Source organism: Phascolarctos cinereus, unplaced genomic scaffold, assembly GCF_003287225.1.
Source record: "Phascolarctos cinereus isolate Bilbo 61053 unplaced genomic scaffold, phaCin_HiC Scaffold_2;HRSCAF=192, whole genome shotgun sequence".
Lineage (NCBI taxonomy): Eukaryota > Metazoa > Chordata > Mammalia > Diprotodontia > Phascolarctidae > Phascolarctos > Phascolarctos cinereus.
This window is the reverse complement of record NW_027555625.1, coordinates 111,469,190-111,486,257: the sequence shown is the minus strand read 5'-3', so window position 1 is coordinate 111,486,257 and position 17,068 is coordinate 111,469,190. Positions and strand designations below refer to the sequence as shown.

Sequence of the window (17,068 nt, the reverse complement as noted above, 5' to 3'; positions counted from 1 at the left end):
TTAAGAAAAAAAAAACCCTCTATAGTTGATTTTTTTAATTGCTGGGAAAACTAGAAAGCAGCCTGGCAGAAGTTAGGCTTAAATTAACACCTTACACCACATTCCACAATACATTCTAAACTGATATGTGACCTCAATATAAAGATCATACTACAAAAAATTAGAAGAGAAACAGATGGTATACCTTCCACAGCTATGGGTATGAGAGTGACTCTTAGCCAAACAAGAACTAAAGGCAATTACAAAAGATAGAATAGATAACTTTACTTGAAACCGAAAAGCTTCTGCACAGACAAAATTAATGCACCTATGATAAGAAGGGAAGTAGCCAAAGAGAAAGAAAAAAAAATCTTTGTATAAAATTTCTCCAGTAAGAGTTTAGTGTCCAAGACATATCATCAGTTAACGTATATGTCCATATGGTACATATACACACGTATATGATTAATAGCCATTCCAACAAACAGCTGTCAAAAGAAGAATTGTCAAGTATTCCCAACCACATGAAGGAATGCCCCAAATCACTAATAACAAGAGAAATGCAAATCAAAACAACCCTGAGGTTTCACTTTACTCCTTGAAAATTGTCAAAGCAGTCAATGCTGGGGGAGTGGAAGGATGATAAACACACTAATGCATTGCTGCTGGAGCTCTGAAAAGATACAACCGTTTTGGAAAGCAATTTGAAATTATGCAAACAAAGTAACTAAAATGTCCATACCCTTCGAACTAGACTCCATTACTAGGCTTATATTCCAGGAAAGCCATTGATGAGAAAAAAAAGTCCCCATATGCTCCAAAATATTTATAGCAACATGTTTTGTGACAGCTAAGAATTGGAAACAAAGTAGAATACCCATCAATTGGGGAATGGCTAGACAAATTGTGGTACATGAATGCAATGGAATATTACTATGCTATATGAAATGATGCATGTGATAAATACAGAGAAGTATGGAAAGATCTATATGAACTGATGAAGTAAGAAAAGCCAAGAAGACAACACATATATAGATAGATAGATAGATAGATAGATAGATAGACAGATAGATATAGATATATGATAACGACAACAAGGTAAAGTTAAAGAATTGAATACCAAAAAAATAAAAAGTATAACAAAATTATTAAAATCAAGACTTGATTGAAGAGATATGAGGAGATACTCCTGACCCACCCCTTCATGGGGGTAGCAAGTCCACAGGTGTTAACATTTTGTATGTTTTCAAACTTTTTCTATTAAATTAATCAGCTGTGTTGATTTTTCCCCCTGTCTAAAAAATACTCTAAATATGGAATCCCTCTCTGGGATGGGGAGGGAGAAGGATATTTAGAATAACTATGATGGTATAAGAAACAGAAGATATTAATAAAAACTTATAAAAAAGAAAAAAATTAAAACAGAGAGAAGAGAGTTAACTAAAAGAACAAGGTAAAAAAATCTGCCTCTGTTTTTGGATGAAGTCTGGGATCATTAAACAAAGTGTGCAGTTTCCTTAAGGCAACCCACAGTCCACTTTCCTCTTTCTATTGAAATCCAGTCTAACTTGTCATCTCTTTGTACTGTTTGTTCTAGATATACACACCAACCGACAAGTTTTATGAGTTGTTCTTCCAAATTCATGTCATAACCTAGACAAAAGACACTCTTAATTCATCCGGACCTTCTTATGTGGATGTTTAGACCAAATTGTTCCAAATGGTTACAGATCCCTTTCTGGAGGCTTTGCAGCATTCCAAGGCTTGAGACAACCAATACAATATTATCTGTTAACAGGAGCATTTGATGGATCTTAGGATCCACAGGAAATACTTCTTCCATTTGGACTCTTTGATTGATTTCCTCCATTGTAGTGGTCCATGTCTTTGACAATCATATAACTCTTTGGTTTTTTTTCCTTATCTGATATTTATAATCGCAGGATTGTAAAACAAAGTTATTCTGTTATTTACTTCAATTTTCTTGAATGATTTTGATGTGTGGATGGGAGAAACTTTGTTGGAAAATAGTCTTTAAAGTGTTATTTTGTTCTACCTAACCAAACACTTTTTTGTGATAAAAATAAGCATAGTGAGATCTTGTATCTACACACTTTAAGTCAACTGAATGATGGTATTTTTTTTCTGTAGAATATCTCTTAAGAAAGCCTGTTTGTTTTGTACTAATTCCTTCATCAAGGATGTCCTTGATGAGTGTGAATTTCATAGGAGTATTTCAGAAAGGCATTGTAGAGATGGAAAGCAGATATACAAGTAAATAGTTGTTGATGTTCTCACAGTCATGAGATTTTTGTCCATGCTTCTCCTAGCGGTCCGATCCTTGGCAAGTCATTTAACCCTGATTGCCTCAAAAAAAAATTATATTGTCTTTAAGAATTACCTTAGACTATTCTTCCCTTTGTTTCTAGAAACATAAAGGATTTGTGAATGTAATTAAGTACTAAAATCAGCTAGTCACAATACTAGGAAAGCACATCTACATGCCTAACCTTCTTTCCTTCAGTTTCTAGAGGGAATACTTCTTATTTTCTTACTTTCAGCTCAGTAAAAGTTTCTACTCTGCTCCAAAGCGAGAGATTATGTTAACATTTTAGTAGACAATAGAAATAATTTATATTGTGGCTACACCTGAGACAAATTTCTTCCTGAATAAGACCCATTCTCTATCTATTTCCATATATTATTGTTGCTGTTCAGTCATTTTCAGTCATGTCATTTTATAGATGAGGAAACTGAGGCAAACAGGGTTAAGTGACTTGCCCAGGGTCACACAGCTAGTAAGTGTATGAGGTTAGATTTGAAAATGAATCTTCCTGACTCCAAGCCAAGCGCTCTACCCACTGTACCACCTCACTGCTCATTTCCACATACTACCATACATTATTGTGCAATCAAATGGGTATGTTGGGGGGGACAACTTGATGGGAAGCTAGAGCTCCTCACATTGTTCTTCTACTCTTAGACTAGAAGAAGAAAAAAAAATCTAATCTAAAACAAGAAAACAAACCAGTTTTAAATAACAGCAATTATCAGAGATATTAAATGATCAAAATAGGTTAAATAATGTGCTGGCCCCAATTCTCAGGCACAGTTTACTAGTCCTTAAAAGGCTAGAAATAATGCATTTTTATTTGATTTCTCTTCAGTAAGATGAAGACAGTTAATTTAACTCTTTACTTGCCATTGCTTCATTTGTTTTCCCATATTTAAGGAGAAAAATTAAGAAAAAAAATCAATGAAACCCTAATACACAGAATACCACTCATTATCTCCTGCCAGCAATGAAGTTTTAGGGAAGACTTACAAATAATGTTTCAGTCAGAGAGCAAGGAATTGACAATGCCCTTAGATCAAGGCATCTTATAAATAGAAGAAAGATTCCATTCCTAGACCCTATTCTGCCACACAATTTCAGCCAATTTCTGTTTTCCTTCTTACTGGAATATTATTATTACAGGGTAGTTCAAAACCAGTAAAGTTTGCTGCTGGCCAAGTACATGTGATAAAGGCAGGAATGAGGAACAAAATATTAAGGTGGAGAATAATTCTTTCACCAAGAGGTTTTGTTCTTGACCTTTTCCTCTCTAATTCATTTGAACAGAAGATACCACCCCCCACCAAAAAACCCTTGGAATTTGAGAAAACAAAGTCGAAAGGCTGAAATTTCAAATCTAGAGAGTACTTGGCTATTTATTGAAATATCAGCCCCTAAAATGTTCCTATAGTGGTTCTGTTTGGCAATCAGAAACTAAATTACAAGTACAAAGAGGTTTGTAATAGAGACAGTGTTCCTGGCAAGCAGGAAGAGGGGTTTAAAAAACAGACAAATTCAGTCAGGGAACACACTCTGACTTGGCCTTAGATAGATGTAGTAGGATATAGCAAAGTAATAACGAATTCTGTTTTGGACATTCTGAGTTTGAAATACCAGTGGGCCTTTCTGTGAGAATTGGTGATATGAAACTGGACCTCCTATGTAACTGATTGAACCTATGTAACCTAATGAGGTCACAAAGAGTAAGACATGAATGAACAACTGAACAATAACTACATGCAGCCAAGGATTGGAAAAAATAGAGGTCATTGACTAGGGAACAGCTAAACAAACTGTATGTAAATATAATGAAATATTATTGCACTATAAGAAATAATGAATGTGAAAATACAGAGAAACGTGGGAAGAAAATGTGGACTAAAAGTGAAGTAAGCAAACCAGGAAAATAATACGTATGACACCTATAATATAATGTAAAAGAAAAGAACAAAATCACCTAAAGTAAAGCTATGTAATTATCAAGATCAAGCTGATCAAGGCCCTTAAGAAGAAAGAAAAATGCTACATAAAAGCTAGCTATTGTTAGTTATTATTTGTAGAAATGAGGGACTGTGGGTGTAGAACTTGGATGGGGAACCTTTAGCCTCAAGGTCACATGTGGCCTTCTAGGTTCTTCGGTAGGGCCTTTTGACTGAGTCCAAATTTTACAGAACAAATCCTTTTACTAAGAGGATTTGTCCCGTGAAGTTTGGATTTGGTCAAAGGGCTGCACTTGAGGACCTAGAGAGGGTCACATGAAACTTTGAGTCCAAAGGTTCCCCAACCCTGGTGTAGAACATTACATATACTGCCAGTCTCAATTGATTTGTTGATTAGTTTAGCTGGACTGCTTTTTTCCCTCTATTTCTTTTTTTCATTCTTTATTATACAGAATGAGTCTTTGGTGAGGGATGAAAGAGATATAATTGGAAATGAAGGTGATATAAAAACAAAAGATATCAATTTAAAATGTAAAAATAAATACACAGAACTGCTTATTTAAAGGTTAACCTTTAAAATGCCACTTACCAAAAGGGTTTACCTTTAAAATACCACTTACCAAAAGGGTTCAAGAATATATAAGCATTTAAAAATACTTAAATAGAGGCACAATGGAGAAAACTGCCCAGTGTTAACTTCAAGTTGCCTGATGGGCTCTGCATGATCTTTCTAAAAATTATGACTATTATAATCTTAGAAGTGGACTTCTGGGACTGAGGCCCTGAAGCACCTGATTTATTAAGAGCGGGTAAATGTACTTGAGTGCAAAGCACAACGTGAACTTCCTATTCCTACCCACTCAGGATCAAACAGAATCAATTACTTCTTTGTGCTGCCCTGCAGAAGTACAGTCCTACAGCCAGAGGCACCCACAAGGCTTGGAAAACATCAGTAGAGAAAAAAATGTAAAGAGAAATAAATAACTCAATTAATCATCAGGACATGTTTCTTAAGTCCAGCTGCCAAACAAATTATCCAATATTACTTCTTCCTTTTAAAATAAGCCATACTCAAAATCGGGAAAAATCAAACACATTTTGAGAAGAAGAGTGGTTAAAGCAATGATGTTTCAGGTTGTGTACAAAAACTATCAGTGAGTTCCTCATTTTGGGGGGACCCTATCTGTGAAAAGCATTCAGTAAGTAACATTACCACTGAGGCTGCCAAGGTATCAACTGCTTGAGGTCAATTTGTGCCAAGCTTTCAAAGAGCCTTCTCTAACTCCAATCCCTTGCCTAACACAAAAAAACAATCTGCTATACAAGATCTGTCGAGGCAAAATACTCATTCCGCAACAATATCACATAATAGCTGTAATTGCAAGGTGCAATCAAAAGAATACAACATTACAAGTCAGAAAGATTCTTGTACACCTTGAGAGGTTTTAGTTAGATTAGTCCTGAACTTACAAATGTCTTTTCTAAAATGTGGCACCCAAAACAACACAATATTCCACAAATGGTCTGACCATAACAGAGTACTAGTTGAGAGAAATTATTATTTCTCTCATACATTAAAAGCCAATTATTAAATTAAGATAAACGTTTTCCTTATTTCCTTATTCAGAAACCAGCCTCTGTAGGCTATTCAGCCAGCCTCTAAAGGACATCGCTGAGAGAAGAGATTGCCCAAATCCCAGGGGTACATGCTTTTTGATCTTGAGTGAGAAGCCACCCAAATAGAAAACCTTACAAACAGAACCCAGTCTAGGTGAGATCTTGTCCTTAGGAAATAAGCCCCTATTCTTGGGACCTTCCATTAGAATTTAGGGTGGTCCAGCTTATCAAGGGGAAAACCAGCTTAGTAGTACTGGTAAAGATGAACTCTTGTCCAGATTGCTGGAGGCGGCTGAGTCTCAAGATCCTTCAGCAGGAGGAACTAAAGACTGTTTGCCCACTTCCTCATTAATGTTTCCAAGTCCTCAATGACTGTTAGCCAATCAGAGTTGATTTCCAACCCCAGGGACACCCCCTTTTCCAAAGGCTTTTTGAGCATCAAATGTTTTCGGGGGAGGGAAGGTTTGTTAGCCATAATTAATAAAATGATTGTTAATTACCAAGAAATTAAGTCTCTCAGATTTTTCATTCATCAAAGAGTGCTGGACACTATGCCTCTTAATGTAGTTTGAGATTGCACCAGTTTTCTTAGTTGTCATATTATACTGTTGATTCAATATTGCATTTGTTTGGTTTAACATCTTTTCAAGACTGGGTCTCCTCTCACCCAGGCTGGAAGCACAGCCTAATCCCAATGCTAATAGGCATGAAAGCTTTGAACTGCTCTGCTTCCAAGCTGAACCAGTTCACTCCTCCTCCTTAGACTTTAGCAGGTCCCCTGCTCTTTGGATGGTCACCATTTGGGGACAGACTTAGTATGGACACCCAATCTATTTAGTCCTACTGTAGACCAGAATTTGTGTACTCAAGTAGTCCTCTAGTCTCAGCCTCCCCTAGTAGCATGTATTATAGGCATTCATTACCACATTCAGCTCATATTGTGTTTGTAACCTTAATCCTGCTGTTTGCTCCAAATTTGTTATGGGCATGGTACCTCTCATACTAGCAGGAAATAAGGTTAGTCTGGTATGCTCTTTCTTGGTGAGGCCATAATGGGTTCTTTGTGACCACTGTTTCCTGTTCTACACGTTCACTAATCATCTATAGCATAATACTCTCTATAGCATACTAAGGTCTAGAATTTTGCCAGACAGAATTAATGGCTCTACATCATAATGAACAGCCCTCCTAGAAGATGTAGAGGTAGCAGCCCTGAAGGGTGGGAGAGAATCTTGGGGACAAAAAGTTTGAATCTGTTCCTAGGTATGGCAGCTTTGCAGGTGGAAATTCCTGGGGCGATGTGATGCAAATGGTGGAAAACAAGGTAGAGAATTTGGAGAACAGGACAGATGGAACCTAATGACACCTGCTTTACTTGCTGCTACTGAATATTATAAAATCTATATTAATGTCATATAGCAACAGTGATGCATTCTGTTTGCCATGGCTACCTTAAACTGTGTAATATTTTTAAAAATCTGCTCCAATACTGTAGTTCAATACAACGTGAATTTTACTTGTTTTGAGGGTTCCCTCTTCACACACCAAAAAATTTTTTTTAATAAGACAAAATAAAATGGAATTTTGCCAGGAATCAAAGTCACTTGCCTAATAGTTTGCAGACTACATTATTCTGCCCTTTTTATTTTTTAAAAATCGGGACATTTACCATTCTTTCATCTTGTTGTGTCTTTCAAATATCACCGGTAGTGGCTCAGCAATCATATCTGCTATGTCTTTCAATATTTTCACACTGATAACAGAGCTGGCATTTAAATCCAATTCTCCAATTTAAAAAAGTGATTTCAATTATATGAAATCGAAAAGCTTTTGTAGAAACGAAATCAATGAAGCTATGAACAAGAAGGGAATCTGTGAACTGGGAAAAAAATATTTGCAACAACTATCCCAGATAAATGTCTGACATTTCAGATAGACAGAAATTAACACAAAATTTTAGGAGTAAGAATCATTCACTAATACATAAGTGGCCAAAATTTGAGAACAAAGGGTTCTGAAATATATCTTAAACCACAGGGATATTTGCTTTCAAGGAAAAAGGAAAGCAAATCATCTCTTGACAACCTCAATTTTGTTGTCACAAAAGTCATTAAACTACATTTAAGAGTTGTATATTACCCTGGTAAATTTAGGGTAGAATATTGGTTTTTGTTTTACTTTTAAATAAGATAAACAGGAAAAGAACAATTAGGAAGTTCACCCAATTTCATGTCCAGGAAAAACAGAAAAACTAACTAGTTTTCAATCAAATAAAAGGAAGATATCAAAGAAGACACTTTTTCTTTAATTTTAAAAAGTTTATGACCTTTACTTAAATGAGTCAGGGAATCAAAATAATTACATCTTTCAAACCAGTTCAGGATTACTAGCTATATTCTACCTACCCTTCATTACTTAAAAAGTCATCTATCCACATGTATTTATTCAAGACCTTCCATGGACTCACCACTATCAAGGAAATAGAAATAGTAAAAGACATGGTCATTGCCTCAGGAAGCCCTAATATAATTAGGGAGACCAAACTAATACACAAAACAGTAATAATTCATCAATACATAAAACAAGATATCATAGAATACTATAAAGAGTGTTAGAGTCTAGAGAGCTGGGTTCAAATTCTATCATGACACTAGCTATCCATAGGCAAGTCACAATCCCTCTAAGCCTCAGGTTCCTTGTCTACAAAATAGGGACCCAATACTCATACAATCTATCTCACAGAGATGTTTGCAAAAAGTACTTTGTAATGCTTGAAATGTTATATAAATACAAGTTGGTATTATTATCATTAGCAGTAACAATAATGGCAATAATCAAGCAGTATATGATTAAGTGCTAAATTGAATGGTAAAGACCATAAATGTTATAAATGTTCAGATTAGGACTGAAGTAGCTAGATAAAGATTTCTGAAGGAATCAATCAAGAATATTGCCAAAGTGATGGGGACTGTTCTCTCAAAAATAAACTAATAATAAAGCTAAAGAAATTATTTTTCTACATCATATGAATAAAATTCTGATCAAGCTCACCAGCATCTAAGTCTCCCAATACATTTAAAACTCTAATATGCTCAACCTTTCTGGTACTTTTCATTTCATAGGAATTATGTTGACTCTCAATGTCCATTCTGCCCATTATGGAGAGGATATAAAACCAGTGTCACCTAAATAGTGGGCAAATATTATCACAAAGGAAAGAAAGCCTATGATGAAAATGAGAAGTAAGTAAAACGTAGTCTTGTGGTTACAAGACATTTTTAAAACAAGGTTCATGGACTAAATGACATGCTGCATCCCAAGAAAGGAAAATGTTTTCAGTGAAAGATTAGATCCCAGCTCTCAAGTTTAATATATAATGAAAGAAACAGATCCAAGTTAATCAATTATTGAACATAGCCTATTTTCATTGGCTGTTCAAAACTAACCATGAGAAGATGGTATTTCTTGTGCTCTGGACCTACCATTGAATATTTATTAAGCAACTGTAACAGGCAGGGGGTACTGACATGATTCATTTAGGCCAGTAACAACAGGTTTCTGACCTATCATTTGGATAAAAAATGATGTGACCCTTGGTATTTAATTATCTTATAAAAGACCAAACAATGCCCTGCTGAATGATGTTCTGAATTATAGAGGAACCCTGATTTAACAAAATAAAACCCCACAAAAATTTACCAGTCCTCTAAATGTCCCCAATATTTCCTTTAAATGTGTCTTAAAATTGAGAATTAACAATTGATAAATGATCAAATTATATGAACAGGCAATTTTTGGAGGAAAAAAAAATCCAAGCTATCAACACCATATGAAAAAATGCTCTGAATCACTAATTGTTAAAAAAAAATGCAAATTGAAACAATTCTGAAGTTCTACCTCACACCCACGACTTTAGCAAGGTTGAAAAAAAAAAGGAAAATGAGAAATGGTAGAGGGACTGTGAGAAAACAGATACAATAATATACTGTTAGTAGAACTGTGAACTGGTCCAGCTATTCTGGAAAAGATTTTGGAACTACACCCAAAAAGTTATTAAATGTGCATAAACTTCAACTAGCAATACCACTACTAGGTATACCCCTCAAAGAGGTTTTTTTTTTTTAAATGGGAAAAGGACCTACACATACAAAAATATTTACAGCAGCTTAGCAGCTCTTTTTGAGGTGATAAAGAACTGGACATTGAGGGAGTATCCATAAATTAGGGAATGGCTGAACAAGTTATGGTTTATGAACGTGATGGAATACATTTATGTTGTAAGAAATGATGAAGGGGATAGTTTCAGAGAAACCTGGGAAGATTTATATAAACTGATACAGAGTCAAGTGAGCAAAATCAGAAGAATGTATACAATAACAACAATATTGTAAATACAAACAACTCTGAAAGACTGAGAACTCTGATCAATGCAATGACCAATCATGATTCCAGAGGACTCGTGATAAAACATGCCACCTAACTCCTGACAGAGAAGGGATGGATACTCTGGGTAAAAACTGAGTCAAATTGTTTTTGAACACGGCCAAAAAGAGAATGTTTTGCTCAATATACATGTTTCTAACAGGGTTTTTTTTTCTTTCTCAGTGGAGAAAGTAGAAGGTGGTAGAGAGAGAAGGCAGATTTTCATTGATTGAAAAAAATTTAATTAAAAAAGCTAAAGCTTGAAAAATGAAATGGAAACAGTAAGATAATTCCTAACAGATTTATAATGAAATTTTGAGCTCAGACTCTTGTTTGTTATTCAACTGTTAACACATTTCCCAAAAATTTATTACTCCCATTTCACAAAAAGACAAAATATCAAAATGCAAGAGGTACTAGTCAATTTATTTGGCAAAATAAATTGTTCAAAGAACTGAACCCTGGGTCTAAATTCTAGTTTCCAGCTTTGACAACTCTCCCTCATAAGCTAAATTTACAAAAATCCCCCAAATGCAACCAAGGCTCAGAAACTATATTTCAGGCCATGCCTTAGAGTCTAACAAATGTGGAAAAAAGCAAAAACCAACAGTGATTATGGAGAAAAATACATAAGCCAATCCTTGATAATAAAAGTCTTTCTCAATATATTCAACAAATTTATGCAAAGTAAATATATTTAAGGGTTTGGGATAAAGGGTTGTGTAAAAAGAAGACCCAATCTACCAATAACAGAACCAAAGAAGATGAAAAATAGTTAAATCATTATCAAAAACAGAGTGGAGAAAGACTTGACAGATTGGAAAATGTATCCCCCTAGCTAAGCTGAGCTAATTCTAATTTCTTGCTTTAATCCCCTTCTTTTCAGTAGACTTTACACAGTCAATCTATTCAGGTTTCTTCTTTAATTCAAATTCGATCAGTATTTAATGAATATCTAAGGTCCACTTTATATGAAAAAAACAGACACTCTACTGGAAGTCAACAGAATTGTGTTATGGTACTAGCTTAGCCACTAATTTACTGTTACCTTAGGCTTACTTAACCTTTTCTAGACTTTGGTTTCCTTGTTTACGGAATGAGAGTTAACCTCGATCAGGAGTTCTTAACCTGAGGGTTCTTGAACTTTAAAAAGATAGATATAGATATAGATATAGATATAGATATAGATATAGATATAGATATAGATATAGATATAGATATAGATATAGATAGATACATAGATAACTGCCCTGGGACTCCTCTGACTGGAAGGTGGAGAAAAGAGCTCCTCCTAAAACCTGCAATTAAGGAAAGTACCCAGGCCAGCCATCCCTTCTCTTTGTTTCCTGCCAGGCTGTATTCTTTTGAGCTTCTCCATCATGTGCCAAGTAACATCATCATCAGGAACCTATTCATCCTGCAAGATCCCATCAGACTTGGTACTCACACCTTATCACTGTCCTCTTCCCTGGGACCCCTCTGACTGGAGGGGAGAGGCAAAATCTCCTCCCAAAACCTCCCTTTGAGATGATCACCCAGGGCGTGGGCGCGCCGGCAGGATGAGAAAGCGTCGCTCCGGGCCTCCAGACCGATTGAGGAGCGCCGGGCGCCGCTGCCGTCATGGCCGTGTGGAGCGGGCCAGAGTGCGCGGGCTTCCTGGCGCTGGCCGTGGGCTGCATGCTGTTGCTGCAGCCCGTGCTGCCCGGCTCGGCGCTGTGTGCGCTCTGGGGCCCCGTGCTCTGGGACCCCGTGCTCTGGGAGTCGTCGCCCGGGGGAACCTCCGTCGAGGGCCGGCTGGCGGCGGCCTGGGAGGCGCTCATCGTGCGCCCCGCGCGGCCGTGGGAGTCAATGCCTGTGTGGAGGTACTCCTCTCAGGAGTGAAACTCTTACAAGCACTTGGCCTCAGTCCTGGTAATGGAGAAGATCATAGTGTCTTACATTCAGGAGAAGATCTTAAAGAAGCCTTCATTCATTTCATGGGCAAGGGAGCAGCTGCTGAGCGCTTCTTCAGTGATAAGCAGGCTTTTCACAACATCTCCCAAATCGCATCCGCCCTCCCAGGAGCCTCCCAGCACTATGTTGGAGGAAATGCAGCTTTAATTGGGCAGAAGCTTGCAGCAAATTCAGATTTGAAGGTTCTTCTTTGTGGTCCAGTTGGCCCCAAGCTTCATCAACTTCTTGATGACAATGTAGTTGTTCCCCCGGAATCAATGCAAGAAGTAGATGAGTTCCACCTCATTCTGGAGTATCAAGCAGGGGAGCCGTGGGAACATTTGACTGCGCCCAATGCCAACCGATTCATCTTCTCATATAATCTGTCCAATGGAGCCATGAATATGCTAGAAGTGTTTGTGTCCAGTCTGGAAGAGTTTCAGCCAGACCTTGTGGTCCTCTCTGGATTGCATATGATGGAAGGACAGAGCAAGGAGATTCAGAAGAAGAGACTTCTACAAGGCTGTGATTTCTATCTCTGATATCCCCACTGACATTCCAATTCACCTAGAGTTGGCCAGTATGACTGATCGGGAACTTATGAGCAGTATTATGCATCAGCAGGTTTTCCCTCTGGTGAATTCCCTTGGATTGAATGAACAGGAGCTGCTCTTCCTCAGCCAGTCAGCATCTGGTCCTCACTCCTCTTTCCTTGCGTGGAGTGGCGTCCCTGATGTGGGGGTCGTCAGTGACATTCTCTCCTGGATCCTGAAGGAGCATGGCAGGAGTGAAAAGAGAGCGTCGGATCTCACACGGATCCATTTCCATACTCTAGCCTCCCACATTCTGGCAACCGTGGATGGGCACTGGGGTAACCAGCTTGCTTCCGTGGCTGCAGGTGCCCATGTGGCAGGGACATAGGCCTGTGCATCAGAAATGATTGATACCAGCCATGTGTCTCTCAAGGCTCCCCAAGAGTTTCTGACTTCACATTCAGAGGCAGGCTCCAGGATATCTGTAAATCCAGATGAGCCAGTGGTTCAGTGGCACAGAGAGGGAATCTCTTTTCATTTCACCCCCGTCCTGGTTTGTAAGGATCCCATCTGGACTGTGGGCCTCGGGGATGCCATTTCAGCAGAAGGACTGTTCTATTCAGAAGTATACCCTCATTGATGTGAACAGGGCTAGGGCTGATGCCTCTGAGGAAGTGTAGGTGGCTTGAGAATTTCAGGATATCAATAGATGATTTATGAAATAGAATTTAGCAGGGCAGCCAAGTGGCACAGTGGATAGAGCTCTGGCCTTGGAGTCAGGAGGACCTGAGTTCAAATCTGGCCTCAGACACTTGACACTTACCAGCTGTGTGACCCTGGGCAAGTCACTTACCCGGACTGCCTCACCAAAAAGCAAAAAAAAAAAAAAAGGAAGGAAGTAGAATTTAGGATGTTAGAGTAAGTTCTAGATCTAATTGGGGGATAGCTAAAGAAGTAACTGCATCAACACATTCCAGCCTTTTGGCAATGACACAGGAAGCATTTCAGATTTTAATCAAGAAATTTTAGCTCTTTACTGGTAAGACTGGAGCGTGTGTGTGCGTGTGTGTGTGTGTGTGTGTGTGTGTGTGTGTGTGTGTGTGTGTTGTCTGTTGCAGGGAAGAAATCCCCATTCTCTACAGGTCACCAATTGGTCATTTAATCCAACTCCTTAGCATAATTTGAAAGCATTGACAGCTGGAAGGACAATTTCCCTCCTTTCCCAGTCCTGAAGAGCACACTGATCAGCCTTTGGTCCTGCCTTATGGAGTAAGCCCAGTCAAAGGCTCTCCAAGCCTCTCCCAGTAGTGCATCGCTCAGTGGCTGAAGCAAAACTTCCATTCGTTGTTATGATCAAAACATCCATCAAGGAAAAACCTCTTAACCTCCTGCTCCAGCATAAATTGGAAGACAGCGGGAAGCCAGCCGTGCTGAAATGCAGGCAGGCTGGATACACACTCCCTGGCTCTGGCAGCTTTGGTGTGCTGACTTTGTGTTGTCAGGGGTGCAAGGGAACATGGCCTCCTTCCTTCTCTTGTCTGATGAATACAGAAGCTGCCTCTCTGCATATGGGGGGGGGGGGGCTTGGTGAGATCAGAGTGTTTGCAGGTTTATGCTTGAGGCTAAGTTACTGCTATGGAATTTGACCTTTTATTACTCTGATCCTTCTTTGTGCAACTGGAATATGCTTCCCCGTCCATGATACTTGTTTTTCTCAGTCATGTGACACAACCTTAATTCCATTAAAAGGTGCTTCAAGAAAGAGCACCTAAGTATTACATCATATGTTACATTATGTATTTATTTTTATAACGTAAGAATACTTGTTCTGTGTGCTTTAAACTTTTTTAAACATGATTTACATTTCAGTTCCTTCAAGAACTTTTTACATCTCTATTTTGGGAAACAATAGGAAGTGGCTGTGTATAACAGGGATGCAGATAAAATTAAATTCACTTCTAGCTGGAAATGTGAATTAGGTCAATTCCCCCCTCCTGGGCATCTGTTACTTTTTCCTCCCAGGCCTTGTGTCAGTATGTCCTTCGCAGAGTGTCAGAATTATATGTAGCCCAGCCTTTCACAAGTCATGGAGGCCCTGGGACATGTCCGGGTGGAGGGGAGCAGCAGCCAGGCCAGTGACCCATTGGGCACTCCATCTCTCTTTGGCCTACCTTTGCTCTTGTTCTTTGCTACAAAAGCAGAGCCAGAAATAAAGCCACAGAGACGCATTTAGAGCAGGCCGCAGCAAAAAAAAAAAAAGATGATCACCCAGGCCAACCATCTCTTCTCTTTATTTTTCACCTGGCTGCACTCCTTTGGAATTCTCCATCATGGGTTCCTATGCCTGACACCTTCCCCCAAAGCCTTTCAGTTTCTTTTTGTGTTTTGTCCTAAGCTCCTGAAAGGCACAGACTGTCTTTCTTTTTCATATTTGCATCCCCAGCACTTAGTACAGTGCCTGGCACATGGTAGAAGATTAACAAATGTTTGGAGACTGATTGTATATTATTATAATTGGTTTCCCCTGCATTCCTATATTTTTTAAATCAATATTTTAAGAAGGGGTCTATAGGCTTCACCAAACTGAGAAAAATGTCTGCGACCCCAGAAAAGGTTAAGAAACTCTGGCCTTGATGATCTCTAAGGTTCCACGGAGCTCAATGATTCATATACGTTTGCAAGCTTGATTTTGTCTTAATACCAGGCTGAAACTGCAGTCTCAGAGGTTACCAGGAATGTCCCAATCACCAGATCCAAAGTGCACTGCTAAGTCCACATTTTTTCTTGATCTTGTTGCAGCATCAGAAATTGTTGAATATCCTTCCTTCTTAAAACACCTTCCCTTGGATCCATATCTCTGTATACTCATTTCTCTGTTGTTTTTTTCATCTCTTCCCTAGCAATTTCATCTTCCATAGTTTCAGTTCTATGAACTTCCATAATGTCAACTCTAGAAATAACTAGATAGAGTTATTACTATGTAGGCAGCTCCCAGTTATTTTACCCCATCTTTCCTTTTTTTGTCTTTGCTTTTGCCTGGACTGATTTCCTCCCAAGCCCACCTATCAAAATCCTATCTGCCCTCCAAGTACTAGACCAAATGCGAACCTCCTCCTCTGTAAAGTCTTTGCTGGAGACTCCAGCTGGAAGAGATCCCTCCCTACTCTGAACTCCCATTGTTTGAGGGTAGCATTCTCCTGGCACTTAACCATAGAATGCTTCCTATTGTGTCGCATTATAGTTATTTGTGTACATCTGTATCTTATCACCTAACAGCAAGGTAAACAATTCTTAAATCATATATGAAAACTCCCTGAATTACATAAATAATATCAGCAAATGTAAGCATTGTGTCTGCATGTGAGCAGAGCAAATATCATATGGGCAGCAGTGGGGGGATACTCTATTGATCACTACAAAATGAGGCAGTCAAGGAGAAGGCTTGGAGGAAGAAAAATTCTCACCATTCCCAATGTAGAGGTCTGCAGACCTCTACAAGCTAATCAGGAGAGAACAAATCCATTTACCCTAGATCCTCCAAACCACCATCACTGTTATTGCTAAATGTTACCTGATTCCAATAAATGGAACTCACCAACATTTTTTTACAGTTAATTAATAACCAGCTTAGAAATAAATGTAACACTTCATTGAACATAAATCCATTTTAAGAAAACTTTAATGGAAATGCATTGCAGGAGCTCTTTTTAAAAATTGTTATTCTTTTGAACTTGATGAACATCAATAAACATTAGTTCCATGTGAAAAGAACAGAAAAAGATTACATAACACTACAAATCACTCTTAGATATACTATTAGTTTTTAAAGTACATTTTTAAAAGAACATTTCTAAGTACATTTTTTAAAGTACTAAATTGACCTGTTTGTGTTCTCTTCTAAACCTCCTTTTGCTCTCTCCTGTATATTTTGTTAATATTCTGTTGAAACTCTTTTCATTCTTTTTTTCAAATGGCAAAATTGCCCTCATCCCCTTCCATCTCTCCTCTACCACCACCCCTTAAAAGAATAAAGGGCCTCCTTTGTAACAAATAAGTACAGTCAAGAAAAGCAAATCCATCTGTTGGCTGTATCTGAAAACATATTTTCCATTTTGTACCTGGGATGTTCTGTCTTAAGTATATAACTAAATGTTTTTCTGAACGGTCAATTCTAACATATGCATTTTGCAAAAAGCTGATGATCATCATGGAAAAAATATTAGCTTTAAGATACACCTCATATGAGAATGTAAATTTCTCCTCTTATTAGAACCATTGAAACAGCCAGCAATTCTAGAGAGCTGTCTCTT

General features: G+C 38.1%; 1 protein-coding gene and 1 pseudogene across 3 annotated transcripts in view; one reads left to right on the top strand and one right to left on the bottom strand.

The window, feature by feature from the left end:
• The window catches only part of COMMD1 (copper metabolism domain containing 1), a 240,780-nt gene that overhangs the window by 119,626 nt on the left and 104,086 nt on the right, over positions 1-17,068 (bottom strand). The window lies entirely within an intron of this gene.
• LOC110207719 (ADP-dependent glucokinase pseudogene) lies at positions 11,777-14,161 on the top strand (annotated as a pseudogene).